General features: G+C 38.5%; 1 protein-coding gene across 3 annotated transcripts in view; it reads right to left on the bottom strand.

The window, feature by feature from the left end:
- The window catches only part of IL1RAPL1 (interleukin 1 receptor accessory protein like 1), a 1361951-nt gene that overhangs the window by 1302718 nt on the left and 50036 nt on the right, over positions 1 to 9197 (bottom strand). The window lies entirely within an intron of this gene.

The raw sequence follows: 9197 nt of genomic DNA, 5'->3' as shown, positions 1-9197 counted from the left end.
AGGGAGACAAACAGAAAACTAGTAAATAAATAAATTTATTCATTCTACAATGATTTATTGAGAACCTACTCTGTGCTAGGCACTGTTTGTGCCAAGATATGGAGATTCAGACAAATGACTATCCTTCTGGCTTCCATGATGATAATAAGTTAATGATGAAATTAACCTCTCTTAAGCTCTTATTGTAAGTTAATGATGAAATTCACCTCTCTTAATCACTGTTCTATGTGCTTTACGTGCTGAGCACCAAAACCATCTACCTCTATATTCCGCTTGGATATTGAGAACTAAAGCTCCCTAACATCATACCTCCACAAAAATTTACTTGGTATTCTACTGTCATTACTTTACTTTCCCTGAGTCTCTGGCCAAAGCAAGTGGTTTGATTATTTATTACAGGGACTTTCCAAAAGACCTATCTCTTCCCAACTTTTCAATGGAATCAACAGAGAACTTACATGCTACAATTTTTTGAAATCCCATCTCAAAATCCTGGCTTTCCTGTTTTCACCAATCCTAGACAGTTATGTCCTGATTCATACCCAATCTTAATAAAATCCTCTTTTTGAAAAAAACCCACATTAAACCAAGCTTCCAGTTCTCAATAAATTCCGACCTTGCCTTTGCCTTTGGGAAACAAAACCAAAGTAGTCTTCCTGAGGTGATGGTCTTCCTTACCACTATGATTTTACCAGCAAGCTGTATTGCTAATCTTTAGAAAGTCAGCATTCTACAAAGCTGAATTCATTTATGGCTCATGACAACACTATGATATATATATCATCATTGACTTTTTTTAATGTATGAGGAAACTGAGGCATAGATAGTCAAAGTAACATATTCATGGTTCTACTCCTAATAAGTAGCAGAAGAAAGATCTGAATAGAGGATATCTGGCTTAAAAAGCATAATTTTGTATACATAAGGATGAGTGTCGTAAACTCTAAAGTGAAGTGATATGGGAGTCATGAGGTGATTTAAATGGGTAGTTTAAGAAGTCTTCTCTGAAGAAATGGTATTTGTGGGAGACTTCAAATGATGAGAGAGAAAGACTCATTCCAGGCAGAGGCAATTCGCAAGTGCAGGAATGAGCCTGGTTTACTCAAGGAAAGGAAAGGCTAGTGTGGCTGGAATGTAGAGAGTAAGGGGAACAGCAATAAGAACTGAAGTCAGTGAGGAGACAAGGGACAGCCTGTTTAGGATCTTCTAATTTGAATTCAAATGTATTCTGATTACAGCAAGAGGCTTTCCAAGGATTATAAGTAGGGATATGATGAGTTGTTTAAAGTTTAAATACCTATAAAGCATATTTTTCTCTCTCTATGAAACTAGAACCAGGCACACATTTCTGCCCCATATTAAACAATATTTATTCCAAGCAAAAATAACCTAGATGCTTGGTCAAGAAACACCTGCTCCTAAAAGATGACTATGAACCGACTCAGTGACATATTTGTCAAAACTCATTTCAAAACCATTGTCTCACAGTACCCACCAATCCAAAGCTATTCACTCAAATGTACCCAACAGTTCAAAACAATGTAATGAAATTTGTCCAATCTTAACCAATCCCTGCCTAACAACACCCAGCTTGAAGTAACCTAGCCCAAGCTGTAAAATATAATACTCTATTCTAATTTTCTCATTTTGAGATCCTACTAAGACTCTGGAGAATTACGTTCTTTCTTACAGCAGAAGGTCTAAAAACTTAAATATGCATGATCAAAAGGTTTTTCTGGTGTTCTTTTGCGGAGCCTACAGTCAACACTACTGTGTGAAGAGTGTGGATCAAAGGCCAGACAAGAGAGCAGAGACCCATGAGGAAACTCCTGAAGAGACATGAGGGTAAACTAAGGTTGGGGGCAGCAGAAAAGGAGACAAGTGATTAGACTTGGAATATATTTTACAGTTAGAAGCTTCTGGAAGATTATATACTTGTGAATAGAGGTTTAGTTTCTGGAAGATTATATACTTGTGAATAGAGGTTTAGGGAATGAGAAGAGGGAAAATGTTATCTAGATTTTTATTTATTAATTTTTTAAACTAACATGATTTTCTTAACCTGAGCAGCCAACTAATGGTAGTGCCATGTACTAAGGGGAGAAGTTGAAGAATAATCAATTCTGAGAGTGGAGGATAAACAAAAATTTCCTTTTATGCATGTTAAATTTAAAGGACCAATTAGCCATCAATTGGAGCTATCAAATAAGCATTTGGAATTATGCTACTGTGGAGATATCACAGTCATTCGGCTTAGAATTCAGCCAACTTGGGTGTTTTTCAAGGCTACTGGGGAACTAAGGGAAACAAGAAGTGAGAGATAAATTTGTAAGGGCCATGCAAAGGCAGCTAAATGTTATTTTTATGTTTGAGCAAATGTTATCTTTGGGATATGAAATGGAAAGATCTGAGAATAAAAATTATGGAATGAAAGGAGTAACAGTTGGGAATACATATAGTGCTAGTGACAAATTGAAATTGCTACTAAGAAGTGCTCTAAAATTATTACTTGTAGGATTTTCTCTTTATATCCATCTGACTTGTTTCTGTCCCATGGAGGAGAAAATCACCAATTTATTGCTTTCAGCAAGCACGTGTATATTCAGAATTGCCACACTGCTCTGCTCTTTAGAAAGATAAAATATACCACATTGCATTGAACAAATCTATAATTGGATTTTTTTTAGAAAAGATAAGTATTTGTGCTGTGATTGTGCTATCATCTGGAATTTATTAAAATGTAACAATATATAGTAGTAAAATGATACAGCAATATATTAGCAGTAAAATGATACAAGTGCACTAATATGTCTAGAACAGCGGTCTCCAACCCCTAGGCTGCGGCCTGGGTCAGAACCTGACTGCACAGCAGGAGGTTAATGGCTGGCCAGCCGGCATTAAGCATTACAGTCTGAGGTCTGCCTCCTGTCTAATCATGGGAGGCACTAGATTTTCATAGGCGTATGAACCCTATTGTGAACTGCACATGCATGTGATGGATGTAGGTTACATGCTCCTTATGAGAATCTAACTAATGCCTGATGTTCTGAGGTGGAACGGTTTAATCCTGAAATCACCCCCCAGTCCGCATCCATGGAAAAATTGTCTTCCACGAAACCTGTCCCTGGTGCCTAAAAAGTTGGGGACCACTGGTCTAGAAGTAACTTACATTTAGGATTCTTACTCATATTAACTGACCCTGGGTGAAAATCCTTTAAAAATCATTTTATAATAATTCTAAGCACAATATACTCACAGATTATATGCATTTACCAAGGCCACTTTAAGAGCTTCAATATTTTACCACCTTTACAAAGAGGTATGGTTAATACAATTATCAGAAAGCACCTTACAAACACTGATGGAGTAGAAGAAGAATCAGTGATTCTACAAATTAATATAATTATCATATTTTCAAAGCATATTGTATGAAGCCTAGATTTGAGGAACAACAAACTGCAAAGAAAAAAATAGAACATTAATTTGCATTGGAATATTCATAGGCTCAATTCTTCTCTCTCATTTCTAAATTTCAGAAATGTTCCTGTTACTCTTCCTGCTTTCAATTTCTCCTCACATTAACCTATCATACACATGGTGATCTAGGTTACCTTTCCCAAAAGCAGTATTTTTACTATTATGTCACTTTAGGACATCAATGACTACTCATCGCCAATAGCATAAAATCCAAGCTTCGATCTGCAACTCAAGATCCTCTAGAGTCCAGAGAAACCTCCTTTTCTAGCCTTCCCTCTCACTACTTTTCCCTCCATGACATCTAGATTTATCTTTGTAACCACCTCTGAATAGACCCTCTCATTTCTACCTCTCCCTTTTATTCATACTTTTTTCCCTGAAGAGATTATGCCACCCTCAAAAACAAATGTCTTGCCAATCTTCTTAGCTCATAATAGTCCCTTGTTGTTTTCAGCCTTTAATTGCTACGTAGCCAATAGAGTTCATATTTTATGGATGACTATGAAATTGATGAAGAAGCATAAAATATGCTTCATTAAACCTGTCCTCTCAAAACTGGTATCAACATTCTTCAGTCATAACTTGCTGGCCCCCTCCAAAAAAAGTGTGAACATTTACAGGGAATTGCCCTCATTGATACAATTTTTTTTAATGCCCACAAGCTTATAAGTTGAACTCAGCAAGATTTCAGTGATTATCTCCTTTGGAATTTGCCAAAAGATTTTTTTTTTCAGTTTCAGAAAATGAAGATGAGCATCAAAGTACAGTAGAGCTCATTAGTAGGGATTATGTAGGTTGACAGGGCTCTGTTCTCATTGCTCCCCTCGTCCAGGGAACCTCATTCAATTAAAGTCAATTAACAGACATATGAACTGACTCTTCTGAGTGCAAAGCACTGGGCAGGGGTGTGTATCAATGAGATGACAAAGCTAGGGCCCTTATGTAGTATCCCCTCAAAACTGCTTGTGAACTTCAGGGGCAAAGTTTTCTTTTCCAGAATCAGATGAACTGAAAAACAGAAATCGTGAGAATATTTCTAAACAAGACAAGATGTAGGCTAGCTGGTTAAGAGCTCAGTGACAAAATAAGAAAGGATGTAACAAACTAAATGGCAAAAACATAAGATCTGTAACTTCAAACAAGTATAGCAAATGATCAGCAACTAACTCAATAACAAAAATGTAAAAGCTGTAACTTCAAACAGGTATAGCAACTAATCAGCAAGAAACAGAAGGATCACTGTCCTCCCTGGATCTAGAAGCTAGAAGAGCATATTGTATATAAAACACTTAGGAGAAAACAATTTATTTTCTAAACAAAAGAACATATTTGTCTCTCTCCCTCCACCTCAGGAAATAGGACTTTTTGTTGAGTAACTAGCAATAAGCTACTGTGATCCCTATTTTCCATAATTAGGCAAAGATCTTTGCATTCTAAAGAAAGTGAGAATGGCCATCAGGATTTTGTTTTGCCAAAAATGTGTTTGTAAACTCAGGACCAGAGCTGAATTATTTGGCACAACAGAAGAGAGTTTTGAGGCTATGTGGGAAAGAGATAAAGAAGAACGAGACAGCTGGCCGCTGAAGAGAGGGATTTGGGAAGGGAAAGCAGGCAGATGTAATGGAAAAATTAATTTTGTTTCTATCAAGTGGTGTGTGATATAAATCCTCTTCTTGATCTCCTTTCTAAATATTCAGTAACATCTACATTTCTTACTAGTGTGTTGAATATTTGTTTCTACTTAGCTATTTTTAATTAGTTTTTTTTGAGGGGGAGGTGGGAGCAACAAGGTGCTTAACAAATCCTAAGGAGACAGCAGGAAGAAGCGCCACACTTAGGATTAAGAAGAAAGAAATGGTGGTGTGGTAACCATTTTCCAAAATGGCCCCTAATGATCCTTACCTCCTGCTATTCATGCCCTTATGTAGTTTTCTCACATATTGAATAGGTTTCATCTTGTGACTAATAGGATTTGGTAGACATGATGGCATGTGACTTCCAAGGCTAAGTCACAGAATGCTTGGTGGCTTCCAACCTGTCCTCTCTTAAGCACTCACTCTCGGGGCTGCGGGGGGAGGGGGGAGGAACAAACTTCTGTTTCTTGAGCACACTCAAGCAGTACTATGGGGAGGTCCCTGTGTCAAGAAACTGAGGCTTCTTGGCCGAGCACTGTGGCTCACGTCTGTAATCCCAGCACTTTGAGAGGCCAGGGAGAGCTGATCACAAGGTCAGGAGTTCGAGAACAGCCTGGCCAACATAGTGAAACCCCGTCTCTACCAAAAAAAAAAAAAAAAAAACTAGCCAGGTGTGGTGGCAGGTGCCTGTAATCCCAGGCACTCAGAAGGCTGAGGCAGGAGAATAGCTTGAACCCAGGAGGCAGAGTTTACAGTGAGCTGAGATGGTGCCAAGTCACTCCAGCCTGGGCAATAGAGTGAGACTCCATCTCAAAAACTGAAAGAAAAAAGAAAAGAAAAGAAAGAAACCAAGGATTCCTGCTGATAGCCAGGATTAATTTATCAATGGTCTGAGTAGGCCACCCTGACAGGAGATCCTATAATACATCCTGCTGGGAGCAGTGGCTCACACCTATAATCCCAGCACTTTGGGAAGCCAAGGAAGGCGCATCACCTGAGGTCAGAAGTTCAAGACCAGCCTGGCCAACATGGTGAAACCCCATCTCTAATAAAAATACAAAACTTAGCTGGATATGGTGGCACATGCCTATAATCCCAGCTACTCAGGAGGCTGAGACGGGAGAATCGCTTGAACCTGGGAGACGGAGGTCGCAGTGAGCCAAGATCATGCCACTGCACTTTAGCCTTGGTGACAGAGTGAGATTCCATCTCAAAAAAAAATTTTTTTAATCTTTAAAAAAACAGCTCCTGGATTCATTGATGTTTTGAAGGGCTTTTTGTGTCTGTATCTCCTTCAGTTCTACTCTGATCTTAGTTATTCCTTTCCTTCTGCTAGCTTTTGAATTTGTTTGCTCATGCTTCTCTAGTTCTTTTAATTGTGATGTCAGGGTATCAATTTTATATATTTCCCGCTTTCTCCTGTGGGCATTTAGTGCTATAAATTTCCCTATAAACACTGCTTTAGCTGTGTCTCGGAGATTTTGGTACATTGTGTCTTTGTTCTCATTAGTTTCGAAGAACTTACTTATTTCTGCCTTAATATTGTTATTTACCCAGTAGTCATTCAGGAGCTGGTTCTTCAGTTTCCATGTAGTCATGTGGTTTTGAGTGAATTTCTTAATCCTGAGTTCTAATTTGATTGCACTGTGGTCTGAGAGACTGCTCGTTACAATTTCCGTTCTTTTGCATATGCTGAGGAATGTTTTCCTTCCAACTATGTGGTTGATTTTAGAATATGTGTGATGTAGTACTGAGACGAATATATATTCTGTTGATCTGGGATGGAGAGTTTTGTAGATGTCTATTAGGTCCGCTTGGTCCAGAGCTGAGTTCAAGTCCTGAATATCCTTGTTAATTTTCTGTCTCATTGATATGGACAGTGGGGTGTTAAAGTCTCCCACTACTATTGTGTGGGAGTCTAAGTCTCTTTGTAAGTCTCTAAGAACTTGCCTTATGTATCTGGGTGCTCCTATATTGGGTGCATATATATTTAGGATCGTTAGCTCTTCTTGCTGCATTGATCCCTTTACCATTATGTAATGTCCTTCTTTGTCTTTTTTGATCTTGGTTGGTTTAAAGGCTGTTTTATCAGAGACTAGGATTGCAACCCCTGCTTTTTGTTGCTTTCCATTTGCTTGGTAAATATTCCTCCATCCCTTTATTATGAGCCTATGTGTGTCTCTGCATGTGAGATGGGTCTCCTGAATACAGCATACTGATATGAACAGACACTTCTCAAAAGAAGACATTTATGCGGCCAAGAAACACATGAAAAAAAGCTCATCATCACTGGTCATTAAAGAAACGCAAATCAAAACCACAATGAAATACCATCTCACACCGGTTGGAATGATGATCATTAAAAAGTCAGGAAACAACAGATGCTGGCAAGGTTGTGGAGAAATAGGAACACTTTTGCATTGCTGCTGGGAGTGTAAATTAGTTCAACCATTGTGGAAGACAGTATGGCAATTCCTCAAGGATCTACAACCAAAAATACCATTTGACCCAGCAATCCCATTACTGGGTATATACAGTAATATACCCAGTATATTTCTAATCCAAAGGATTAGAAATAATTCTACAAAGACACATGCACATGTATGTCTATTGCAGCACTATTCACAACAGCAAAGATTTGGAACCAACCCAAATGCCCATCAATGATAGACTGGATAAAGAAAATATGGCACATATACACCATGGAAAACCATGCAGCCATAAAAAAGGATGAAGTCACATCCTTTGCAGGGACATGGATGAAGATGGAAATCATCATTCTCAGCAAACTGACACAAGAACAGAAAACCAAACACCATACGTTCTCATTCATAAGTGGGAGTTATACAATGAGAACACATGAACACAGGGAGGGAGAAATCACAAACTGGGGCCTGTTGGTGGAGGGGTCTACGGGAGGAATAGCATTAGGAGAAATACCTAAAGTAGATGAGGGGTTGATGGGTGCAGCAAACCACATGGCATGTGTATACCTATGTAACAAACCTGCACGTCCTGCACACGTATCCCTGAACTTAAAGTATAATTAAGGAAACAAAAAATCCTACATTTCCAGTCAAGCTTTCAGGGGATTGCAGCCCTAGCATCTTCTGTATGGCCATCTTAGGAGAAACACTAAGTCAGAGCTACCCAGATAAGCTGTTCTTAAATCTCTGACCCAACGAAACTGTGAGTATGATAAATGATTGCTGTTTTAAGTTTGGAGATTTGTTACACAGCATAAATAAGTAATACTGCTGGCTTCCTAGTGTTTCACAGATTCCATTCCTGCAATTAAAGGGCAAAATTTTGCTTATTGGAGGTATCAGGGTTTTGGATTATACCAGGAATGTAGAATTAGTTTAGCTTCTTGCTAGTTAGGAGTTTTTCAAAAATTTCCTGAGGCTCAGTTTCTTCATCACTAAAATGAGGTTTCTGATGTTTGATAAAATAGTAAAGTATATATGGCCAGATGCGGTGGCTCATGCCTGTAATCCTGGAACTTTGGAAGGCCTAGGCAAGTAGATCACTTGAGGTCAGGAGTTCAAGACCACCCTGGCCAACATGTTGAAACCTCATCTCTACTAAAAAAAAAAATACAAAATTTAGCTGGGCATGGTGGTACACACCTATAATCCCAGCTACTCAGGAAGCTGAGGCATGAGGTTCATTTGAACCCGGGAGGCAGAGGTTGCGGTGAGCCCAGATCACACCATTGCACTCCAGCCTGGGTGACAGAGCGAGACCCTGTCTCAAAAAACAAACAAACAATAAAACAGACCATAGGAAAGTATATGAACCATCTAATATACAGCTTGGCACATCCTTTATATTTAATAAATGTTGGTCATCATAACAATACTAATTGTTCATATATTTACATTGTTCTTGGAAACTCTTAAGTTATAATGAAATAGCCTATTCATACTATACAACATTCAATTAAGTCCTAAATATTTCGGCACTGTTCACTTACTAATACAATTTACCTTACTGGGAACTAGTAATGCTCTGATGGCCACTATATGCTTCTGGTTCAGAAAATGCAGGCAACCTAGAAGAGTGTATTGGATGCAATTAGTGATC

This window comes from Callithrix jacchus, chromosome X (genome assembly GCF_049354715.1).
Source record: "Callithrix jacchus isolate 240 chromosome X, calJac240_pri, whole genome shotgun sequence".
In the NCBI taxonomy this organism is placed as follows: Eukaryota; Metazoa; Chordata; class Mammalia; order Primates; family Cebidae; genus Callithrix; species Callithrix jacchus.
This window is presented reverse-complemented; position numbering and strand designations above follow the sequence as displayed.